The sequence below is a fragment of the Pinus tabuliformis genome, chromosome 8 (genome assembly GCF_031772625.1).
Source record: "Pinus tabuliformis cultivar Carrire ecotype Pingquan chromosome 8, CPIR1, whole genome shotgun sequence".
NCBI lineage: Eukaryota > Viridiplantae > Streptophyta > Pinopsida > Pinales > Pinaceae > Pinus > Pinus tabuliformis.
In genome coordinates this window covers 478,095,263-478,121,401 of record NC_142294.1, presented here as the reverse complement: position 1 = coordinate 478,121,401, position 26,139 = coordinate 478,095,263, and the positions used below count along the sequence as shown (strand labels likewise).

General features: G+C 40.4%; 1 pseudogene; it reads left to right on the top strand.

Annotated features, from left to right (window-relative positions):
* The first annotated feature begins 21,311 nt into the window (after positions 1–21,311).
* Positions 21,312–22,947, top strand: LOC149236140 (ammonium transporter 3 member 3 pseudogene; annotated as a pseudogene).
* The last annotated feature ends 3,192 nt before the right edge of the window (positions 22,948–26,139 follow it).

The window sequence follows — 26,139 nt, the reverse complement described above, 5'->3', positions numbered from 1 at the left end:
TGCATCGGATCTGGGCTGGAATGAAAGCTACCATTGGCAGAAATCTTTTTCTCCTCCTCTGCCTCCAGGGCGTCAAGAGTTAGGAGACCCTTCAGCCTCTGGCCCTGTGCTGCTTCAGAATGTTTCTGGAAAAAAGTTCTCTGCCCCCTTTCAGGTTCAAATCACACAGATCTCAGGCAAAACCATTATGCAATGGGTACACCCTTCAGATCTGGTGCAGAACCTCAAAGCAAATCTGGAGCACAGACTTGGGATCCCCACAGCCCTACAGAGACTTATTTTCCAAGGTAAACAGCTCGACGATCCTCTTCCTCTCTCTTTTTACAGCATAAAAACCAACAGCTCTTTAGTGTTTTCCTTTCGCTTGAGAGGTGGAGCTGCAGGGCAATCCTCTTCTACTCCTCCATTCTCCTACAAAGAAGCAGTCCGCTCTGAGATACCTGCAACCCCGGAACCTCCTAAACCTAAGCCTTTTTTGGTGGACAAATTGGAGGAGGTTCCCTCTGTTGAGATCTCCTACTCTGATCTTGCAGATGACACCCAAAAATTTGCTGAAAGGGCCATCATCTGCAGATTCAATGGGCTATGGCCATGCTCAAAGGATCTTCTTAACTGGATCAATGACAACTGGACTGATCATTGCAAGGTTCATTTCTGTGCAAAGGGTTATTTTATAGTGCTGTTCGATAACCCCGAGCACTACGAAAAGGCCTTAGAAGAAGGCCCTTGGTTCATGGGTTCAGCAGGCCTCTTCTTAACTCCATGGTTCCCAGACTTTGACCCCACTTCTGCAGTCTTCACTAAAGCCCCTGTATGGATCAGACTTCCAAATCTCCCAATACACCTGTGGCGCACAAAAGTATACAGGCAAATAGGCAACACCCTGGGCTGCTTTTTAATGGGAGATTACAAGAGGGAACGGCAAGGTCTCTATACATATGCTAGAGTATGTGTGGAGCTAGATTTAAGCAAGGGATTGCCAGAGAAAATCAATCTCAAAATCAATGACTCGGTTTGGACCCAGTTTCTAGATTACGAAAACACTGCCTTCCGATGCCGCCATTGTCACCTAACAGGGCACCTGCAGAACTCATGCCCATCGCTGACAGCAAGAATGAAAAAGGGCATCTTCGCAAAATCCAAACCCAAGCGTTGGGCTCCCTGTCCACCGCCACCAGCTGGGAGCTCTAGCTCCCCAAGTAAGGAGGTTGAGGAAAGCGATTCAGATCCAGACCAGGCGCCTCAGCCGATGGTTCCGCCCACGGAAACTGAGGGGTACACCCATGTCACAGCAATCTCTCAGAAACGCGCCCATGAGACTTCCTCCTCTGAATCTGAAAAGGAGTTCCCGAAGATAGAGAATTCCAGTCTTCAAGTGGTTCTAGCTCATTCTCCCCATGAGGGCTGGACAAAAGTCAACAAAAAGAAAGGGAAAAAACACTGTGTTGAAGTTTCTGCCCCTGTGGGGTAAAAGTCAGTTAGTCAGTCTTTACTCTCAAATTACTTGATGTAGCTGTGAGATTGATTCCTTCCTCCGGGACCGAGGTTGATGGATCCATCATTTCCGGTCTGCCGGTCTCTTGCTTCTCTTGATTGTACTATATTTTACTTAATAGAATTAGTCTTTACCGAGAAAAAAAAAAAAACTATACAGAGGGTGGTATATATAGGGCAAAACTATCTACAGAGCTCCTTTATTACATCTTGACCTAATCAGGTCATAAAGAATAATTAATCTACCTACTCCTATCTGAAATAAATGCATGATAATATCTCAGGCTGCGCTGGGGGCAGCCGTATCAAAACTGAATAACTTATGTAGTCCTTGGTGGCTTGGTGCAGGTGCTTCTGAAATAAATGTGCGTGGGTTTCTGCTTCTTTGTTGTCCTGTGGCTTTGAATGCCTTAATTGTGATTTGAAGGCAAGGATGGGCTTATGCTGCCTGATTTGACTTTCTGGGGGCTTCATTAATGTACAGGTGCCTTGAGCCACTGAACAAAATCTTTGCTGATACTCTTTGGCGTCCTTTCTTCCTCTGATACTCTTTGGCAATAAATTGATGTTGTTCGGATGTGCTGTGGGTCTTATTCACAAATTAATGGCTGTTGTTCAGCCTCTATTTCTTTCAAAACTGTTTTCTGCTCCTTTTGGTATGTTCTGTGAAGAAAACGGGTCATTTTTGCGCCTTTCAGGCTTCCTGGGGCCGTATGATGAAAAGATTCCGCGAAGATTCTCCATTTCGGCCTAAAAAATCCTGCGATGAGTGATTTGCGCAAATCGCTCATCAAAAACTGCCTCAGAATTGGATTCCGGGGCTCCGAAGTGCGACTTTTGCTCCTTCGCGCCAAAAAGTGCTGATGACATTAGCATGACGTTAGCATGATGTGACTTTGTACGGTGGGTGACGTCAGCGATGATGTCAGCATGATGACATGGTGGGATGATGTCAGCATGACGTCATCATGTACGGACGGTGACGTGGCATGACACGTGGTAGGGGGCCACGCAGGCAGGTGACTCGACATGTGACTGGGCAGGGGGGGTGACGTGAGCGGTGACTGTGCATGTGACGTGGGGTTTACGTCACAGGGGAGGGCGGTAAGCGGTATTGTGGCGCACCGCTTTTTGGGGATGGTGGTTTCATGAGGGGGGCCTCCGCCACAGCCCAGAAGGTGACGCGTGGCGGGAGGTACAACGGTAATACCGCCCATCTCCCGGACGCTAACCTTCGGGCGGTTCGGGGATGGGGCGGCCCGCCAGCCGTTGATCTGCGGGGCGGGGAAACGGACGGCTGGCGGCGATGGCGAGGCGTCGGCGGGTTAGTGGGCGGGGATATTCAAGGAATATTCTCTTTTTAATAAAGCGCGCGGGGGTTTTAAACTATGGTTTATATGGGTTATGGGGGTTATAAACAGGCGGAGTATGTTTTTTGCGCTCGGGACTTTAGGGTAAGGGGTAAAATATGGGTTTTGAGCGCGGGTTTAAGATTTCATGTACAAAACTTTGGTTTGGGGGCAAAATAGGGGGTTTTTGGGCTAGGGGGGAGGTTATTAATCTGGCCAGGTGTCAGATTAATCCCTGTTATGACTCGGATGGGCTAAAAACAGCCCCAGATGGACTATTTTTTCCCCGGACTTATAAAAATATGGCTATATTTCCAGGGAGGGGATATTTACATAGGGGAGTTATATGTACATAGCTTTAGTAGGGGAATGGGAAAATTGATAGGGAGTTATATAATACTGTTAGTAGTTAATATGAAGGTGACTAGCAAGCGCTAAGTCAGGGACCTTAGGCTGAATTTGGGGAAAAGAACTTGTAGAGAAATGAACTCCTTGAGTGAAGCAAATCTTCACCAAGGAAACTGATATGGATGATGATGAAGCTAAGAGGAATCAAGCAGATCTTGACCTCTTTGGGGAGTTAGTAAGTGACTTGGGGAATTAGAAGAAGGGGAAGTTAGTAATGTCCAGTTCTGAGCTCTCCTGAATCAAACTGCGTGCACTGATCTGAAAATATAAAACAGTTTGAAACACAAAATTGATCATGCATCACCATTCTGCAACCACAGCTACCTACCCAGCCTACTTTCCTAACATTTTTTCTTCTTTTCTAATTAGGGTGCACTTAGACTTGCAGACCCATATTTACATTTTTTTCTTTTGAATGTTTCCTATCTAAATCTACACTTATTTCTGCAAGGGCCCAGATTAAACAGTTGGGTCCCTTTAATTCTCTACCTACCTACCTACAAATCTGCCAAGATTAAATTGTTTGGACAGATGCATTCTCTATATTCTACAACAGGAAATTGAAACCTAGGGAGACCAAGATTAGACTATTTGGACCTCCCTTAAATGAAAATTCTTCAAAACTGGAACAACTCATCAAAATGGAATCTCAACAGTGGCATTTGGATTAGCACACTCTCATGGTATCTTCTGGAAATATGGAACACTGCAGCTTGTCAAGTATGACATATTTGGCATGTAAAAATGTCAATCATGAAAGATGAAACCTGTTGCAACAGGAGGCTAACAGAAATGACAAAGAAATTATCCAAGATTTGAATACCCATTTGTCCTCCAAATTTGACATGAAAGATCTTGGTGCTGCAAACTATATTTTAGGCATGGAAATTAAAAGAGATTGAACAAAGAGGAAGCTCTGATTAAACTAGAGGAAGTATGTCGAGACAATATTGCAGAGGTTTAATATGTAGGATAGTAAATCGGTGAAGGTTCCTATTCCTGTAGGTGTAAAATTATCTACTGAACAATGTACCAAGACACAAGAAGAGGAAGAGGACATGTCCCATGTTCCATATGCAAGTGCAGTCGGTAGCCTGATGTATGTGATGGTCTATACTAGAACAGACATTGCACATGCAGTGGGAGTATTGAGCAGGTTTATGTCAAAACTAGGGAAGGAGCACTGGACAGCAGTGAAGCGTGTTTTTAGGTATTTGCGCGGCACTAGTGATTATGGTTTGTGATACCAAGGAAGACTAGGATTGGACAGAGTGTTGGATATTCATGGCTTTGTTGATGTAGATTGGGTCGGAGATCTAGATCAGAGAAGATCTACAAGTGGGTATGTGTTTAACCTATTTGGAGGTGCAGTCAGTTGGATGAGTAAGAAACAATCTGTAGTGGCACTATCAACTACAGAGGCAGAATACATGGTAGCCATTCATGCAAGCAAGGAAGCAGTTTGGTTGCAGAGATTGTGTTCAAGTATGGGGTTAGTACATGGAGCTATAAGGATAGACTATGACAGCCAAAGTGCAATTTTCTTGGCAAAGAACCCTGTTGGCATTATGACATAGGTTTGGTGCTATGACTCAGATGTTGTCCTTGATGGCAACTCACTTAGATGACAGATCACAATTAAAGCTCACAAAAAGAAAGAAAAAGAGGTATTTGCAGGTTCCCCTTGACCAAGCCGTGTATACACACATGTTAGCAGACCGAAAGGTGCGTATGCGTATACACGCACTTCCACGCAAGGAAAAGTGCGTACATGTTGGAAAACTTGGTTTTGGTCTGTGGTATTTGGTCCTTGGTATTTTGACCCATGGTATTGGTCCAAGGTAGCTTGTCTGAAGTGTTGACCCCAGGTATTTGGTCAAAGGTATTGAGTTCAAGTGGTTTTGGACCATGGTATTGAGTAAGGCCTAAGACTATAAAAGGAAGAGGAAATCATTAGGCAAAGGCACTCAAGTATTGAATATCTAATGAAGAGCAAGATCTAGAATACTAATTATTGGGTTGTGGTGCATAGCTGGATGAACCTTAGCGCTTGATGAAGGATAAGTTCTATTGATGGGTCAAGATCTTAAAACTTGAAAAGATATATCTTTCTGTGGTTTTTATCTTTTATTATTAGCGCATATCGTAATATGTAAATCTGATGATTTGGGTATAACTGATGTTTGATTAATTGCAAGGGTTAAATTATCTTTTACAAAGGCGCGTATACACGCTGGTTTGGCATTCCAAAACTATGTATACGTAGGTTGACCTTTGGAAGAATGCGTATGCACGCAGGTTGGTCACATTGAAGTAGTGTATGTCTCATAGAATATAATTTAGCTACTTTTGTTTTGCTACTGTAGTATTTTGGGTTCTAGCTTGGGTTCTAGTTACGGTACAGTATTCTGGTTACATCTTTCAGAGAAGAGATTGGTTTATTCAATTTGGTTGGTACAAGGAAATTGGTTGATGCAGATGTTTGATTGATGTTATTGATGGATCTAGTTTGAAAATTTATGAAACGTGGTCCCTAGAAGAAAAGAGAAGGTTGTAGCCTTCTGTAGGCCAGCACCTATGTACTAGTAAACACATCAGCTAGTACAAGAGCTAAGGGGGTTGAAGCTCCCTTCCAGGAGAAACTGGAGAACAAGAGAAGGTTGTAGCCTTTTGCAGGTAGAAGCTTGTGTACTGGTATAAGACTACACCAGTACAGAAATATTGTAAAAACAAGTTTCTTATTAAAAGAAGATAGAGACGAATTGCAACAGGTGGTTTTCACCCACATTGGGTTTCCACCTTATATCTTGTGTTCTTGTGTGTGATTGTCTGCTCTGCTTTTTAATGTACATGGTTATTGTTTATATAGTTCTGATGCACAGATTAATGATTAACATCTGAAGAATTATATAAATTATAAGTCTACAGGGTATACGCTAGTTGCCTTAACTATAGTCACGTATACACGCAGGTTTCACTAATTGAAGTAGTGTATAAAAATCTGTTTGTGAAATGAAAAATAATTGACTTGCTAATACTGATTCACCCCCCCTCTCAGTATTATTTCTAACAAACCCTACATACCATTCAAAGACAAAGAACATTGATGTTCAGTATCACTTTGTGAGGGATATGATAGAAGACAAAAAGCTGTTTCTGGTAAAGGTGGACACTTTGAAGAATACTGCAGATGCATTGACAAAATATGTGAGCTCTGAGAAGTTCTCTTAGTGTAGAGAAACAATGGGCATTGCAAGGTTGGATAAATGACTAAACTCTCTTGTGGCCCCCTGTGGAAAGAAAACAACAAGTGGGAGAATGTTGGGTTGTGTTATATTCATTCCATGACTAGCACATGTAGTTAACCAGGGGATTAGAAGGGGGACAGAGCCCCCACTTCGTTGCGCCGATTAAGTATTAGGGGGAGTCATAGGGGGTTTGAGGGGTGTAGGTAACCCCACTCTATAGGGTCTGAGGCAGCGCCCCCGAAAATTTTGTTTTTGGACCCTATATTAGGTTGGGCAGACCTACCTATAGTTTTGTGCATGATTTTTTGCACATGGTTTTCGGTCCATGGTGTTATGCTCCTATACTAATAGGTGTCATATTTCATGATTGAATTGATTAGCTCTGTAATATGTACATACCTTTTCTTGCTGCAAAGGTTTTCCATATTCTTGAAGAATCAAAAAATTTAAAAAATGAAAAGAGGGTATACCTTAAAAGAAAAATCAAAGGGTAAAAAGAATAAGATGGTCAGAAAAAGAAAAGAAATGAACCCCAAATAAAAAGGACCAGGAAAATGTGCAAGTCCAAATGCCATTGTACTTCACTTTTTGTAAATAAAGTATCATGTGCAGTTTGTTCAACTTTATACTGTAGTTGATGAATGGCCAAACAGCTCAACCTTGGCTAGTTCATGTCTGAATTTTCTTGCTTTATTGATAGAGAATAAAATCTATCCAAACTGCTTAATCTTGGCAGATAAATAGTTAGGTAGAGAAGCAAAGGAGCTCAACAATTTAAACTGAGCCCTTGGAAGAAATAAGTGCAGATTTAGATAGGCTTACAATGTAAAGAAAAGAAAAGCTGGACATCATTCACCAATGTTGTGCTAATTATGACCCTATTCATAGAGCTGTTATGTCTCCTTCTAACACTGTCATTTTTTACATAACTGCTGAATCCATCAATGAGATGATACATTTCCATTCCACTGAACCCCTCGCTCATCTTTCCATGGGATTTTTGGTTGAAAAGGCCTCTCAATTGCCTTACTCAGAAATAACTTGTCTTGCCCAAATGTTCATGAAACCAAACTATCAACCCCAAGGACCACCTCCCTATTTGCATGTCTGGTTCACTGAGACTGGAAAACTCATTCTTGACACGATATCCTTGATCTTGGGATTTAGGTCCAGTGAATATGTGGATGATATCACCCTGGTTCTGTTATCTATATTTACTCCAGGACAACCCCTTGCTGTCAAGTATGACTATGCCACTTTCATTGCTGACAAAATCCATGCTCAATTCATGAATTTGGAAAGGGAAGGAGTGTTTAAATATACATCTTTCATATACCATCTGCTGTTATATTATCACCCAGACAGTTTCCCATTTCCCATAAGGAAATTAGACTCAAAAGGGAATCAGAGGCCTGTGATTTTTTGGAGCTCAGTCTTCCATAACTATGACTCCCCTTATACCTATAGTGAACTTATTGATTTGTTTGTACACCCAGCCTACACTCTGTTGATAAGAGCTCCTCCTCCTAGAATTTCTAGTGATATGAGGAAAATTTTACAGTTGTCCAAAAAATACAGGATAGGTGACTGGTACCTCTACCAGAATCACACTAAAATAAGAATATATGGATGTGAATTATGCCCATTCAAGTTGCCAAGGTATATGCCTATGAGGCCATTTACATTAGAATATTTCAGGCAGCTCATCTGTTCATACTTAACCCACTTTTGTAATGTAAAGAAGAAGGCGCAACTGAGAATCAAAAACCAGTTGGGCCCTTATGTCATCCATTCTAGGGATGCATGGAAATATGTTGAGAACATATTAGGAAACCACCTTAAATTCAAGAAGAGTTTTGAGTGGGTACCATATGACCCAAATATTTTTATAAGTGACAGAAGAGTAAGAAACAGTTTGTCAGTTTATGTTCATCATAGCATCCCAAAAATAGAACAGTATGCAAATCAGGATGAATGGGCAGAAGGGACCTTAATTGAAGAAATTAGTGAGCAAGGAAAGATGGAAAAAGCTATGAAAAATCTTGAAAAAACCCTTGACCTGGACTCTTTTGGACAGGTATCTTTCAAGTGGCCTCAACAAACAGGAGTTGGTACATCCTCTGCTGGAACTTCTTAGAAGTCTGGACAGAAAACCAACACATCAATCACAGGGACTTTAAAGGGCAAAGAGGTAGAAACTGCAGAGCAGCCAATAATGACTGATCAGCCAGGGGGGTCCAAAGAGCAGGAACAAGTACAAATTCCTCCTGCCTAAACCATAGCACCAGAAATCCCTGCATTAAAAAGTCCTCTAAATGAGGAAAGAAGCAAGAAGAGAGACAGAGAAGAGGCCACACCTATAAGTGGACCTGCAGAACAGCCGAGTGCAAAGAGGCAAAGATTGAATCCTCTATTAGAGGATGAAATTATTGAGGAAACCACTGATAGTCTAAGAGGTGAGAGGGTAACCAGCCAGCAGACTTCCCCAGTGATAGAGACATCAACTAGCTCACATAGGCAAGAGCTAGAAAGGCAGCAGAGTGTGGAAGTTTCATCCACTAGGCCACAAAGCAAACAGGCCTCGGACATCAAAAGGACATTCACTGAGATAAAGGCCAGGAATGATCCACTAAGGCTTCAAATTTACAACCAGTATCTTAAGATGGCCCCCACAAACCAGCAAAGATTAATGTCATCATATGACATAAAAGAAGGAAAAATGATAATGAGTTACTTTAAGCCCAAGGTGCAACAACCACAATCAGCAGCTGATTACATCAGGACAAATTTGGAGGTCTTAGCCAAGGATATTCATCCCATGGACCAGATTGAGCTTCATAAACAGACTGGAGAGATGGTATACTCCACACTGGCTGATAAAGCTATGTTAGCTCATAAATTACAAAACTCCTTGAATAATACCTCTGCTCAGTTAGATTTAGAGAAAGCTTCTTCTCTAGCAAAGGACAACAGGATCAAATCCTTGGAGGAAATTATCATTGAACTGGGACATGATCCCAAAGATGCCAAAGGCATAAAGGCACTGATGAAGAAAAAGGAAGAGGACATTGCTGCCCTAAGAAAACAGCTGAAACTGCCTCCTTCCATGCACCCACAGACTGCAGAAGTTGTACAGCAGAAATCCGAAGAGGATATGATGGACCTGCTTATGAAACTCAATGAAAGATTAACTGATACTGAGCAGGCACTGGAAAAAGTGCTAAAGGAAAAGCAGGGAGATTCGACCTCCCAGCCACCTGATGAAATCCCTGCAAACACTACTGCCCCCTCCACACTTATAACAACATTGCCTCCCACTGTCCTGGCATCAACAGCAGAGGTCATCACAGTTACATCAGCAAAAGCAGCAGCACCAGGCAGCAGTACCAATATGAGTACAGAGGAACTGATAAGAGCCATGGAAGAATTAAAACTACAGGTGTCAAAATTGAAACTGGTGAAGAAGCCATTGGAAAAGGTGGAAAATAATTATGATAAATCCAAGATGAATGTGGCAGAGAAAATAGGGGAGGTCAAAACATTAGAGAACAAAGTAAGGGCATTAGAAAAATATCTCTCTCTGGATAAACCTTTAGCAGAAATCAGAGGAATTTTGTGGACCAACATTAATCAATCCCTTAGTGATGTGTGGAGGTCTATCCAAGTCATTTATGGGCAGATTGACTTGATAAGAGTGGCCCAAGTGGAAATTGAAAAAACAAGAGCTTTATTGGGACAGATGCCTGATCAAGCTAACCAGCTGATACATTTTTTGAACACCAAGACCAATGAAGAACTGGAAGCAATAGAAATCAAAGATAGAATAGGCACCATTCTAGAAATCAAGAGAGTTCTAACCATGAGAACTCTAATGCAAAATTTGGAAAGGAGATGTCAGTACATGAAGGTAGAGATTAATTCTTCCAAGAAAAGTTTACAGTCTTGCATAAAAAAGGTTTGCCAAGTCCTTTGGGAAGTAATGATCGTCTGATGAAACACAAAGACTATGTACATAAATTGAATAAATATACTGCTGATCAAATCACTTCATCAACGAGTGCTTCAGGAGTAAAAGCACTTCCATCTGGCCAGGCCCTCTACGACAGCCTGGAAAATTTATTCTACATTGAGCATGAGGTGAAGCATCTGTTCACCATCCCACCTAATTTCTTCAAATACACAGACTGACAAAACTTTAAGGAAGCTTCAGAGACATAAATTACTAGGACCGGAGTGGTGGCAAAGTATGTTAGAAATTCTATAAACTTATCTTTGGTACCTTGGTGAATTGAAAATTTTAGACCATTTACCATAATGCGGAAGACAGAAATAAATGAGAGTCATACCGGTCAAAGTATATCAGATCAAGGCTAAGGAATATCTAGGCAAGACGGAGCAGCCAGCACAGAGTATCAGTGGAATACAACTGTAAACCGACTCACACAGCAGCCAACACATCTGACAAAGCCGGAGCAGCCAGTGCAGCATCAGTTATGGTTTCTTTGTTATCGAGATTATTTGTCTCAATCTTTTGTAAAACAAAAACGATGAGTCATCACTAGATATTATCTCCATGAGATATTTTGTGATATATTTTTGTATAAATACCCCCCTTAACGAAGTATTTGGGGTTGGTGGGTGTTCATAATTTTTTACTGTAATACTAAATTTTTTTGGAATAAAAAGCTGTTGGAACCATTTGTTGTCAAGATCACTGGATGAGGAATTGATGCTAAGGACCTGTTATAGAATTCTTGAATCATTTTATGGATCAATAAGTCCCTTCTAACTTGTGTTTTACAATTTCTACATTTATTATTTCATCTATGTTTCATGATCTCAATAGTAGAGAAAAGGAATAATTTAGAATTTGCTTAAATGCACTCTGTCTTCAATCTTTATTATTTTCTATGTTTTCTTCATAATTAGTATAAATAGTGAATTCTTAATTTCTCTTGTTTCCCCTGATTCTTTCATCTTGACTATTTGCTAAGGAATTCTTAATTACTCCTTAGCAGTAATCAACCATTTTCCCTCTGTCAGATATGATGAAGGATTCTTAACTGCCCTTCACCCACCTGACTCCATTCCATCTGGTTTCAACCTTTAAATTATCCCATGTTTGAGTACCTTGCTTTGTGATGCCATCCTTTTTTTAGAAACCGAATCCAGGAAGCTGTCCTTCTTTGACTCCATCATGCCCAATGGACTGAAACTTTTCAGTTCTACCTCACTATTTTATTGAATCCTTCCAACCAAACTCAAAACAAAACCCTTGTACTTTATAGCTAGCCTAACACATTTCAAAACAAAGCTAAATCATATAGAGAGAGCCCTCTCTGGATACAGATTGGCTAGAATCTGTATCTAAAAGATTGGTCTGTGGTTACCTCGGCCGTATTCCCTTTCTTACAACTTTGGGGAACAACCTGAGTGATAACACATGGTATTGGATGCTTCGGCATGTATAAATATGTATTGTAACATTGAAAGGAACATTATGAAAAATCAAGCTGGTAGTCCCAGTTTTGGGATCCAGGGGAAAATCTCTATGTATATGTGTTTTATGTGTTATGCTCTCGCATTTTTTATTTTCTGTGTTTTAGAATTCGTATGTAGGTAATTTTTGTATGGGGTTAAAACCTACATTGATGCCAAAAGGGTCAGTATTGTAGGGATTTGTTTGGATAATTAACGTTGAACCTGGGTCAGGCCCCCTCAAGCCAACAACCCACAAATGTTGCTTTTCTTGGGCCAAAGGCTCCTTTAGTGGCAATTCTTTTTCTAGCTGGTGGATCCTGTCATTGAATCTATTGGATTTTTGTTTCTCAGCTTGATGCATTACTTTTTCTAATTTCTTTTCATCTTCTAAGCTCTTCACTTGTTCCTTGAGCTTATTAATCTGTGTTGTTTGAATGGAAATATCTTCCATTGCTTGAATCAATTTGTTGGTCTCATCAGTGGGATGGGCTATTGGTTTTGCTGATGCTATTGCTGCTATAGATGACATAGCTGCTGGAACTGATGTTGATGTTGTTGCTGCTATAGCTACTATGGGAATAGCAGTAATGGGAACTGCTTCTCTGCTAGCCTATTTTTCTTGTACCAGTTTATTCATTTCTGTCTCCATTTCTTTTAGTTGAGTTGTCAACTAGATGATCAAGTTCATCATCTCATCCTTTTGATTATGTGTCTCCAAAACCTCCTTGGTTTGTGGATGCTCAGTGGTTGTTAGCTTTATCTGTTTCTTGAGTGCAGCTATGTCTGCATTTTTCTTTTTAATGAGTTCTTCTGCTGCCTTGATGTCGGTTAAATTATAGCCAATTTCAATTACCAAATCTTCCAGTGACTTAGTCCTGCTGCCCTTTGCTTGTGATGAGGCCCTTTCCATCTTTAACTGCAACTCTACATTTTCAAGAGAATTCTTCAATTTCTGGACACATACAGCTTTTTGTGTCATGGTTGAATATAACATTTCTCCTGCTTGTTTATCAAATTCAATCCAGTCGATTGGATGCACATCCTTGGCATGAATTTCAAAGGTTGTTTTCTTATAATTCTGAAGTTCATGTGGCCTTTACCTCTGGCTGTAGGAAAGTCATCTGCAATTTCCTTGTTTTGAGGTCAAAAGATGAAAGCAACCTACTATGATCATTGGGAGTTTGTTTCCAATATTGTGTACATATGGCAGCTTTTAATGCTTCATTTTTTATTTTAATCTCTTTGTACCTCTCCATGATATCTTTCTCTTTCTCCACTGTTTTTCTAGATGATGAAACTTCTGCATCATTATGATTTTGAATGATCTGTGCACTAGAAGATGAGGTCAGAGGTGTTTCTTCTACATGTTTTGAGGGTGCATCACCCCTGATGATAATCTTTGTTTCTACTTCAATTGTCTTTTCATGCTCTATTACTGGATGTAGCTTGGTTTTCTTTCTGCTCAAAATCCTAAATTTAGTATCAGAAGTATTAAGCTGAGTAGGATCCTTCTTCTCTGGCCCTTTTTGAATTTCTATCCTGTGGGTCTGGAGTATGTAGGATGGAACTACTATCAACCTACTTATCCACATCCTGAAGAGTGTTTTCCAACCACTCTCTCTGGTTGGAATACTTTTCATTTTCTAGTTTTGACTCATTGATGAAGGGGGTCAATTTAAATTTGACTCTTAATTTACTTATTACACCTAAAGGATCATAATTCCATTTGAAACTGTTGCTGAACTTGAAATCTTGTAAACATTTATCTGCTTCCTTTCCAACATTTCTATTGTTACATATAAAAGGCCCTATTTGGTTTTTAATCTTGAACTGGGTCTTCTTTTTAGCTGAAAGGAAATGGATTTCATCAGAATTCAAGATTTGTCTGATGTATTCCAAAGAAAATATCCTCATTGGGATGTATTTGGTAAGCTTGTATGGAACTAGTTGGCTTCCATACACTTTGATCTCTGTATGATTTTGGTATAAATACCAATCTCCTATTTTACTTTGATCCAAAAACTATAACACTTTATTTATCTCTTCAATGATTCTAGGTTGAATGATACTGCTTAACATATTGACGATTGGATAAACTAATGAATCAATGAAGTATTTATAGTTGGATTCTATGGGATCCTTTCTAATCAAGGATGTCCAAAAGACAGAATATTGGGGATTACCCTTTGTGTCCAATTTTTAGAGGTTGACTGCAAACCTTTCTTATTGGAAATACGAAAACATATGGAACAAAACAGAGTATTTGAACACTCCTTCTTCAGACATCTTGACTAGCTAAGCATGGATTGCATTTGCTAGGAATTAGGAAAAGTTGAAAGTTATAGCTGGACGCTGGCCTAGGAAAAATATAGAGAGGAAACCCAGGATGGATTCATCTACATGCTCATCAATAAAATATCCTCAAATACAAGATAACATGGTTACAATTTGCTTGGTTTGTTCTGGGAACATGGAAGCAGAGTATGGTGGGTTTTTCTTAGGAATTTGAGTTGTTTCAGGGAGGAAGTTCTGAAAGATTTGAGACCTTTTAGGAAAGTCTAGCTTTAGGTAAATCTCAATAAGGTTTTCAATGGAAAGAAGCACTCCCTCTGGTTGTGGTTGAATCTGTAGCATTTGATTAATGGATTGAATAATTGATAGTGAATAGGATTTCTTGGGCAGGAGTGTCTATGGCTCTTTCATTTGGCAACTAGTTGATTTGGCACAGTTTGATGAGTTCAGGGAATTGGTAGGTTTGTGGAAAGGCATATTTGGGCAGGTTAGAATCCCAGAGATGAATATCATCTTCCTGGTCAATGAATTTGTCATGGCTCCAGCAGTGGAGCTCCAAGAGTTTGGAATCTATCACAATCTCAATGATTTTGAAGTCTTTATTGCCAAGGGTAAGTGTTTGACATCTGCTACTGGAGTTTGAAGAGGGTTTACATTTAGAACACTCTGGGAAGCCATTAATTTTAATTCTTTTATCAATCTGGTATTCAATTGATGGAGGTGAGTATTTAGAATTACCTGGAAATCATGAATTTTGGTTGTAGAAGGGTTCAGGTGGTAGAAGGGGCTTTATTTTTAGTTGGCGATGGATTTTGGTCTGCTTCGCAATATTAACAAAGAATAGGAAAATAGTGAAACAGAGAGGGTTTTATACTTTGGAGACTGGGCAGTTTATCACAGGGCGCAATGGTTTATCGTATGGCAAAGGGCAGTATGGTGGTTTGGGACTAGGGGATACGATAAGATCTGGTGGCACTGCATGGCAGGGGAGGGGGTGGATGAAACCACCCATTTCACAACCTTCATTAGCTTTAAACGTTGGTCTTAGGGAGGATGCGATAATGCATGAGGACTGTTGGATGTGATCAATGATCGGGCAGTGGATGGGGTTTTTATGTGTGCGGAAGAGTATGAAGTGGGGTTGGACATCAATATCGTGGGGAGTTAACCGTATCATGTGGGGGAAATGTATTAAGTGTGGGGAAAAAGGAAAGTGGGGTCTGATTGCTTTTTATTTTATGCTTTAAAACCATGCAAAAGTGGGTTTTGTATGTTTTAATTGAATTATGCAGAGTAAGTAAAGGGAAAAGGGATTTAAATGATGGACACGGATCCTTTAAGGGGAAAATGGGTTAGGGTAAGGGGAAAGGGATTTTAAACAAAGGAAGGGGATTTTAATTCGGGAAGGGTTAAAAAAAATGATATTTTTTGCTAAGCATAAGGATGCTTACGATTTATTTTTTTTAAAGCATTCTACCTACCCTCCAATTTATACTAACATTTTTTCTTTCCTTTATTGGGTGCATTTGAGCTTGCTGACCCTTTTATTTTCTTTTGATAAGAAAACTAACTTATTTCTAACCTTATGTCTTCCAATGGCTTAGATTAAACGTATGAGCTCATTTTAATTCTCTACCTAACTAATGATCTGCCAAGATTAAATGGTTTGGTCAAATCTTTATTCACTAACTATCATGACATGAACTTTAAAAGCATGAATAATCAAGATTAAACTATATGATCATTATGAATTGTGGCATTATGGACAAGCTGCACACAATTTTATTTACCAAGGAAAAGTGAACAAAGAGTAGTGGCACTTGAACGTGCAACACTTTCAGAATTTCTTTTTGTTTCTTTTTGTGGGGTTCATATTTTATATATTTTTTTATCTTTATTTCTTTTGGTCCTTTGATTATTCTTTTATGACATTCCCTCTTTTCATTTTCTAATATGGAAAACATTTTCAAACAAAGCAAAGGTATGTACAATATGACAAGACTTAACATAGCGAATTCAAAATTATGATCCCTATTATTATAGGAACCTAATAGGTGTTACACGGTCAGCCCATAATGCATTCGTTAGGGCGGTATGCCAATTATGCTCTGGTGAGCTCCAGTATTGCAGCAATAATGCTACACTCCTGGGACTCCCTTCTTTACTTTTATCAACCCGGTAGTTCGTAACAAACTTGGAAGCGACGGTGCTGTATGCACAAGTACTAGCTCTCGCCGCAACTGTCACTTGGTCAGCTGGCACAAGTCCGCTAGGGGCTTAAGCCAACTTCTATGAGCTCTGAGAAGAAGATTTTTAACTGATGGATGAAAGCTAACTTAAAGAATGTTGATCTACTTGTAGAAAGAAACTGGAAATCTAAGAGGAAACATAAACCCTAGCAAACCCTAATTCTACCAGCTAACCCTACTGATGCAAGAAAGAGGATGTAAGCTACTGAAGGAGATGCCATTGATTTCTAGAAAGGTAAATACATGCATCTAAGATACTTCTACAGTAACATCTAAAAAAAACATCTTTTTGTATTTTTGAATAAGTTTCCAGAGTTATTAGGCATATGATTTGACTGTTTTTGGTTGTGCAGAGGTGGGTGGCCGAGAAGAAATGCTTGGAGGAGGTCAAGAAGGTTCAGAGAGGGCCTAAGGGGTCCCTAACACCCTTCCATAGAGTTTCACCGAGTTTGGCTATCAAGAAACCTCATTCGTGAGCCTCTACAGGAAGTCTGTAGGGGTTCTACAGGATGTCTGCGATTTTCTACAGGATGTCTGTAATTTTCTACAGGATGTTTAGAAATGAGGTTTTTGGTGGATGAATGGAGAGGGAAAGGTGAAGGAGTGAGTGTGGAGGTAGGGTGAGGGTTGGAGATGGTCTAGGACTCGGTGGATGGAGTTATGGACAGGTGTGGATGGCTGGATTTGGTTCAAGGAAGACTGAAGAAATATTACACACAAAACTAGGGTTATGGGAGCAAATGGCGAACGGGAGGCAAGGATTCTAAGTAGAGGGTGGATTGGATGGTGTTGATGGAGAATAAATAGATGAAGGAGTGGTACAGGTGCTCTGCAAGGCATTTTTCCAACTGATCCAACGAAGACTTGTAAATTCAAAAAACCTAATTACGTTGACCTAATCTGCTAGCTGCCAGTAAAGAGAATGAACAGAAGTGTGACCTACAATGAAACCATGTATTTTAACTCATGCAACTAGGCAAGCAAAAGTCTAAACTTGTAACCAACATCTACACATGAAAATCAAACACTAGTGATTGCATGGCAAAGCAAAATCAATGTTTTTGTGGAAGCAAAGTTATCCTGATCCCAGCTCCTGATCCTACTGAAGGAGAGGTGAAACCAGAGATGTTTGATGGCCCTTTTCTTGAAGCTTTTTCCTGTTAACAACCTATCAACTAAATCTGAGCATTCAAAAGTCTTTCTAACTATTAACAGTGACCTAGTTAATCAGCGAACTTTAATCTACTTAACATAAATGTTTTTGCAAATGCATAAAGAAAAAAATAACAACACATAAAGGAGGCCTTAGCACTCGAGTTGGGCCCAACCCCAAGAGCTGTAGGCTCCTATAAAGAACTCAGGTCTGTGGGCAAGTAAATCTGCTTCTTATTATTCAAAAATAATCCTCATATGAAATTTGTATATCAGTAGCTACAATAAAACAGGCTGAGCAAAATGACAGCACTATAGTGCAAAAATAACAATAGTTCCCAAAAGTAAACTATGAAGGCTGAGGCCTTCCTACTTATACAATACGAGGGGGCTAGCAGCCCTCCTAGAGTCAAGGGACTCGGCTGTCCCAACTGCTGGTAAACAGTCACTCTTCCCAAAACTACTTGGCTACCTTTAAAACTCGTTTTGGTGGCCTGTGGAGCTCGAAGTTGAGGGTGGAGATTTCGAGGAAGGCCATTTAATGTACGAGACAACCTCCCTACGAATCCTCACCTCAAGCTTGGCTATCAGCTGACCCATGATTGCTTGGTTTTGCTCCAAAATTTGTCCAAAAATCCTGAAATAACCACGTATTAGCCTCCTAGGTAGAGTGACCACCCTTGTTCGTTCAAATAACACAAACATACTAAAAAACATGCATAATCTATGAAAAATGGAGGATTGAACAAGGACAATTAGGCAAAATGAGCCCAATAAGTTACCCAATTTGGGGGCTCATCATCACCCCCCTGCTAAATCAGTTGTTCATCCTCTGAGCAACTACTCCAGCTCATCATCCTTGATGGCTTTGACCGCCTCCCTCATGTCCCAGGCCTCTGCTGTGATATCCTCTTCCCGGTCATGGAATCCTGCCTTCCTTTCCACTTCCTCCCATTGTCTACCTTCCTCCTCTTCCTTCACTCCTTCTAGCAATCCCAGAAGTAAAGGAGGACTGAATTTCAAGCCAATCCAATTGGCCTGCATGTTCTGCATCAACTGTTTGTAGAGAGGTACCCTTGCCAAGGCCTCCCTCATCCTAGTGGGAGAGTGGTATTCCCTTATCTTCAAGCTGTGAGACAGTGTGTTCCACCGCCTTGTGTAGGCATGCATGCAGTTTTCTCCCAACAGTCTCTCCATGTCCTCAAAGTGGGCAATGTCTTGAGCCTATTCCTCAATGTATTCTGGTAGCTCCTGAGGATTGTTGGCCAAGTGCTGGTGGGCGGTTATGACTGTTGATGGGCCATCTGGCTCTCCTTTGATCGTGAGAGGCTCATTGAGCTCTCTGCCTATGATGGCTCATCCAAGAGGCCATGGCCATAAGCTGGACATCTCCTATCACCGTGTTAGGATCCCATGCGTTCATGTCTGGAAGGGAAAAGTTGTGCAGGTAGAACTCTGATAATTTGGCCCTATCCTCAGATGAACTACTGCCACATAGAGCTGCAAACTGATGATAATTTTGAAAAGGGGTGATGCCCTTTGAGCCAAGGTATTGATTTGATACTGTAACCATTGGTCCTTGAGGTATAGGGCATAGGATTTGGCAGGTTACCTGCACTGCAGAGCTTCCATTGCCCAGCTGGCCATGCAGGCCAGTTGGGGCTCCTTTTCTTGCACCTGTTGTTTCAGAGAATGTATCTGCAATTCTTGTTCCTGTAGCTGTTGGTTCAATGCCTCAACTTCAGTCTATATCCCTTCCTTTCTTTGCTGTTCATAAGGGGTATCTGTGGCTGTTGTGGGCCCCTCCTGTTGCTCTCCCAAGATGTGAGGCATGTCTTCCTTCCCTTGCCCCTGTGACTGTAGCTGTCATTTGAGCAGCTCATTTTCTTCCTGTAGCCTGACCCGCTGGCTGCTCTCCACATGTTGTACCATATTTTAGACTCAATCTTGTCAGTCCTCTGTTAGAGTCAAATTCACCAAGGTTCATTTCTCATCATTTGCAGTCATCAAATGCCATTTTGGTCAAAAAGAGTCATTTTAATTCTTGAGTCCAAGGTTTTGTCTCCAGAAGTGTGAAATAACGCTTGCAGGCCAGAGGGATGTTCAATAAGTTTCTTATTTCAGAGTTTCATCATCATTAATGCTCAAAGACATTTCTTCTTCAAAACTCTGTTTTGAAGAAGAAACTGTCAAATTTGTTTTATGATACACTCCATTCACAAAATGAACTCTTGGCAAATCATCCTAATTGTCGAGTATACAACATGCTCAACAGTTTGATGGAGTTTGATGGTTATTATCTTGAAAGTGAACCATGTGTGGCTTGTAGCTGTCCAAAAGTGCCTTATACAAGAATGAAGTTGGACAATCTGAAATCTGAGACCAAGTTCACTGACAACTGAAACATTGTCAAATGCACAGGTAGCCACACTATCCAGAGTGTCACGATGACTGTTCATGTTGCTCGCCAGTCAAAATCAGTTAAAGTGCTCAATTTATATTACAATAATAGGCCTATTTGCACTACAACACCATGGCACACATTGGGTGGAATTCATGTTTGCACCAATGGTTTTGACTTGGCTACTATGCATCAGAGCAATTGGCCTCTATAATATTATTTGCTGGAATCCACATGTACATCGGGCACTCTCTCTATATTACATGTACAACTTTTTGAAAAAAAAGGCACAATGAGGAAGTTGGATGTCCTTGGGAGGCATTCTATTGTGCATCACTGGTTCAGAGGCAATGTTTGCAGACCTCGGGCACTTCTCACAATTATCAAGCAAGAAATTGTCAAAATGCCCAAAAGAAAAGCCGAGTTGAAGTATGGAGGGATGGAAATTCGTTTTAGAAGAGCAGACTAGGTGTTTGCAAGCAGCACGGTGCATATACTCCGGAGTGCAGCGCACACAGAGCCCGCCCATAGTTCAAAATTACCACTGGCGCGGCGCATTGGGTTTGCCGCGCGGCGCACACAACTGAAAACCCAAAAATTCGTGCTATTCCTCCAAAGTTAAGCAAATGCAATGAGTTGAAAATCTTGGAATTGAATAGAAATTGTCTCGAGGGATCGTTACCGATAGATCTGGGTTAGTTGCAGAGTCTAAATGTGCTAAATCTTTCTGAGAATTCCATCACTGGCTCCATTCCTAAAGAAATTTCCCATTGCATGGAATTGACAGATTTGAAATTAGATACAAATAATCTAAATGGATCAATACCATTGGAACCTGCTCAGTGACACAATCTCAGGCCGCTTCACTTGTTTGATAATTCTCTCAATGGGCCCATTCCTGTGGAGATTTTACAACTAGAGAATCTAGAATAAGTACTTCTACATAAGAACAACCTTGTGGAAAACATATCAGTAGCTGTCAGCAACCTGAAACATCTCAGAAGAAATCCACCAGAAACAGTTCACAGGGGAAATCCTACCTGGATTTGGTGCAAATCAAAGCAAGTAATTGAAAATGACTTAACATGGAATCGATTCAGCAGCACAATACCCACTATGAACAGAGGTTTGAATTGTAGCCGGATGAAGAGAGGGCCTACAGTCTGACTCGAGCTCCGCTCAGGCAAGGTCTTGTCTCAGTGTCCAGTATTGAATTCTACTGATTATTGCTTCAGCCATGACAACTTATTTGCCAACTGCCTATCAGAATGAGACTACATCTCCTGATTGGCTTAACAAAGGAGACAATGCATGGAAAATGGTAGCGGCCACGCTTGTGGGTATGCAGAGCATGCCGGGCCTAGTCATCCTATATGGCAGCACAGTAAAAAAGAAATGGGCTGTAAATTCTGCTTTCATGGCACTCTATGCATTTTCTGCTATTATGATCTGTTGGGTTACATGGGCATATAAAATGGCATTTGGGCATAAATTGCTTCCTTTCTGGGGCAAGGCAGGTCCAGCACTAGGCCAAAAGTACCTCATCGGAGCTGCCGACCTTCCTGCATCACAGCGCAACCACCATAATGGCACCTTGGAGACCGTTATGATCGCACCTTTCTTTCCTGTGGCTACCATGGTGTTTTTCCAGTTTTCTTTTGCAGCAATAGCATTGATTTTATTGGCTGGTTCGGTGCTAGGAAGAATGAATATCAAGGCTCGGATGGCATTTGTTCCATTATGGCTCACCTTCTCATATACAGTAGAAGCTTTCAGCTTATGGGGAGGAGGATTCCTTTTCCAATGGGGTGTGATTGACTATTCAGGAGGATATGTCATCCACGTCTCTTCAGGCATTTCAGGTTGACTGCAGCATCAGTGTTGAATATCTCAGATGCATCGCCGATGGGTGAGAAACAAGTGGAAATGGAAAATGAAGAGAAGTCCGACTGATAAACGATTCTTGCATTCAAGGGTCTTCATGTATTCCAGTAGTTGCAAAAGGCCAGTGAAGAAATCTAGAACTTGCAGTAGGCTCTTTTAAAATCACAAGCAGAAAATGACACCATGATTTTTTAGTATCAACAAAGCCTGAAGTTGTATGAGTCTGTTGAAAATAGGGCAAAGGACCTACAGATTAAAATGGCCCATTTAAACGGAGAAAACTTAAGAATCAAGGATGAAATTGCAGATGGAGTTCTTCGCTTGAATATTGAAGAGGAAAGAACACAAAACTTGGAGAGAGAGAAAAATTCTTTTCAATAGGATATTTGGCACATAATTCAGAGGACAACTTCTTTACAAGATGGACACATAACAAAATATAATGAGGAATAGGATGTTGGCATTAAACTTCAAGATGAGTCTGCACAAACGTTGAAGTTTGATGTTGTTCTTAAAAATGACCAACAGTCAATGAGTCAATTGCAAGAACACCAAAAAATGTTGTCAATTGAACTCCAAAGCCAGAAGTGAGAGGCCAAATTCGGGATGAGATTTGAAGCTTAAACATGATGATCACCGGCTTTGGTGCGCGACCTCGAAGCTCTGGATCATATACATGATACAGCAGGACGGGTTGATTGGGGTTATTATACCGAAATCGCACATTTTATGCGGTATTTTGTTGTATTATAACAGCTCTCTTCCGTGAGACTACAAAGGATGTTAAGTTCAACGGCTATGTTATTCCCAAAAGCTGGCGTGTAGTGCCATATCTACATGCAGTTCATGTTAATGAAGAATTTTACAAGGATGCTCTGAGTTTCAATCCATGGCGTTGGCTGGAGCCCGACGCAGAAAACAAAAACTGGAGAAACAGTGAAATTTTTCTTCCATTTGGAGCAGGAGGTCGATTCTGTGCGGGAGCATAACTTGCTATGCTGAAAGAAGACAGGCCCTCTTACTTTCCGATGGCCAGAATGGTCAATCGATTTTCAATACATGTCAAAGAAAGGAGACAGCGACAAAAGGCTAGATGCATCCTCTGTCAATTATTCCCATGGAATTGATGCGCAACAACGTACAAGGAACTTTTGGAGAGAACACTGGTGTGCAGATGCTCCATTTAAACTGAAGCGCTTTGCTCATGACCATGAACGTTTTCTTTGGGCAATCAAATGCTAGAAGTGGTCATCAATGTTGGACAATCCATAAAGGTAGGAGATGAGGTGACATTCAGTTATATGGAGAAAGATGTGAAATGATGTATGCATGGAAAGATATGGCTCTTCATCCCTTGTGAATCCATGGGATGTGGTAGAATTTTCAGGGGAAAGCCAAAAGACAGTTGGATTCTTTCCTTTCAGCTTTCAATATTGTAGGGTTGGCAGATGAATTCTATCATAATGATTCATCACCCGATAAACAAGATGGCCCGGGAGTTGAAAGGTCCTTCTACGGTGAACAACTCAGATTAGTTTCACGGCAATCGACTCATTCTGAACGCGTGTAGCTTTTTCTCTTTGTCCTACATTTCCAACGCATAAATTTAAAATGTGTAACATCAAACGCAGCAGAGAAATAAGCCACGGAGCCTATTTTGTCTTCAGTTACGATTTCATGACATTTGCGCCTACAGATTTCTGCCTTTTCATTGGTCATCAACCTATTCAAGAAGAAAATGTAACGCTGCTCTGTTACTGATGGTTGGCCTTTCATTTCCGCTTGTAATGATTAAACAATCCCTCAACTTTGGATCGATCCCATTTCTGTTAGTGAAGCTTATTTATGAGATGAAAAAACCATTTTGTAGAGGGGAGTTCTGAAAACAGTGGGAGAGGTGTGAAGGAAAACTTCACTGTACAGTTTTTGACAGGGATTTAATGAAAAGATATAGCTCTGACTCTTGAGATTCTTATGGTGTGAATTTAGCATTTGTCTCTTCTTTTGTTTCATATGTAGCTTGTTATGTTTCACATTTCATTTCATAATCATTTCTAAATGAACACTTTTAAGTGAGAAGGCAAAATCTAGTTTACTACTCTGCCTTGGGAAGGTATTCATGTTCTGTGTTTTCTTCTGTTTGATAAGGATTCATCTATTGCCCTTGTCAACCTCTTAGCAGTCTTTTCATTCCATATAATTTCAAAATTGAATGCTAAATTTATTGCCTATCTTGCCTCCTGAGATAATCTGTGTCTCGGATTTAAACTCTTTGCTCATGATGTTCTTGATCCCACGCAGCCCAGAAAACTCAGTCATTTATCAAAATACCCTCTCTTATCTATTTACTAGCCTAAAATCAGTTCCCAATTTAAGTCATCTCGCACCCTATTGCTCATTTTATTGAGATTAACTGGAGAGAGAGCTCTCCTGTCCTCGTAGGGCTAGCTACGAGGCTGAGCTTGGTTTGATGTTGCCTCGAGTTTTGCCTTCTTTAGCCTGAGGAAGATTCGAGTGCTAACATAGTGGCGACCATACTGGGGAGAAAATGGTTTGCTTGAAGATTGTTTTGCCCCAGTACATCTATCAATATCAGATCTGATGGTTGATGGTGAACAACGATCAGACATAAGAAGACAACTGAAATCATTCACCTGGTGACTCCATTCATTGAAGAATCCAACAATTAGTGCTCCATGGTGACTCCACTGCAGAGAGGTCAACAGCTTTGAGATTTTCAAGATGGATCGGATTGCAAGAAGATACGCTCCCATGAGCCGAGATCACATCCCAGGTTTTCCAAATAAAATGCCCAAGGTAGATTGGTCAAAGAATTTTCCTGTGTTCAGAAATGTGGAAGGTAATGACGCTGCTCTTCATCTGGTGAAATTTCACATTCACGTGCATAAATTAAAGATCGATTTTCCTGAAGACTGTTTGATGAAAATGTTTATGGCTACTCTAGAAGACGAAGCCCGATCTTGGTATGAAAGTTTGCCACCTACTTCCATTTATTGTCTAAAGGATTTTCATTCCATATTCTTTGAGAAGTATAAAGAATCTTATCCATCATTAAATTTAGTTTAGGATTGTTGCAAGCATGCTTATGGTTTTATTGAGAACCTTGAAAAATACTATGAGGATGATAATTTTACGGACGAAGAAATCATGGAAGCATTGTATGAAAATCTGTTTCAGTAGCCTACAAAACTCTTAGAGGAAACTTTGCAGCAGGATCAAAATCAGCAGGTTAAAGATTTCCATATGACTGAAAATGATGGAAAAAGAAGTCCTATTTCAGATCTGGTTGAAATAAATGAGGATATGCAGGAAAATGATGTTCCAATCTCCGAAAATGATGATGATAAACCAGATCGAGAGACGGATTGTGATGAGGAAAAACATGTTGTTCCGGATCTCATAGAAGAGAATTGCATTGTTGAGGCTACCTCAAATGAAGAAGACAGAGTTACAGGCCTAACTGCCCTCATCTCATCAGAACACAGCCTTCCGACCAAGGTAATCCAGTTAATTCATGAGCAGCAAGAGGATATCTTTGTTCAAGTGGGTGAAAAAGTTTCTCTGGAGGAATTTATGATAGATGATAGAGATGTCATGCTTGAGTTTCAAGAATCATCTGAAGTTGATTTTCTCATGATTGATGAATGCAATGAATGTAATGAGAATCTGGCTGCCATATCATGCCAAGATGATCAGAAATATATTCAGACTATAGCCGACTAGACCATTATGGATTCCATTTCAGATTCTTCTTCATATGTTTCGTGTTTTGAAACATTCTTTGAAGAGGAAATCTGCTCATCTACTTGTTCAGAATTTTTTGAAGACTAGGAACGTACTCTTATTTATGAAGAAAAATTAGAAGCAATAGAAAAAGACATCTCGTTTTCTCAGCAGGAGGTGGCAATGGAAAATCTTCATGTTTTTCAAGATCCTTTGGCAAGTTTGGTGCATCCAACAGTGAAGGTGGTTATTGTAGTGTTCAGTGATGAAGGAGATCATGGTAAATTAGCTTTTTGGAGACCCAGTTACAAGCATCTACTGTTGACCAGAAGATATGATAGGAAGAATCAGTCAAGAAGCCATCTTCTTGATTGGTTGCATTGGAATTTTGATATAGTTTGAGGATATATTGTCTTGTAAGAAACACAGGTGGCCAT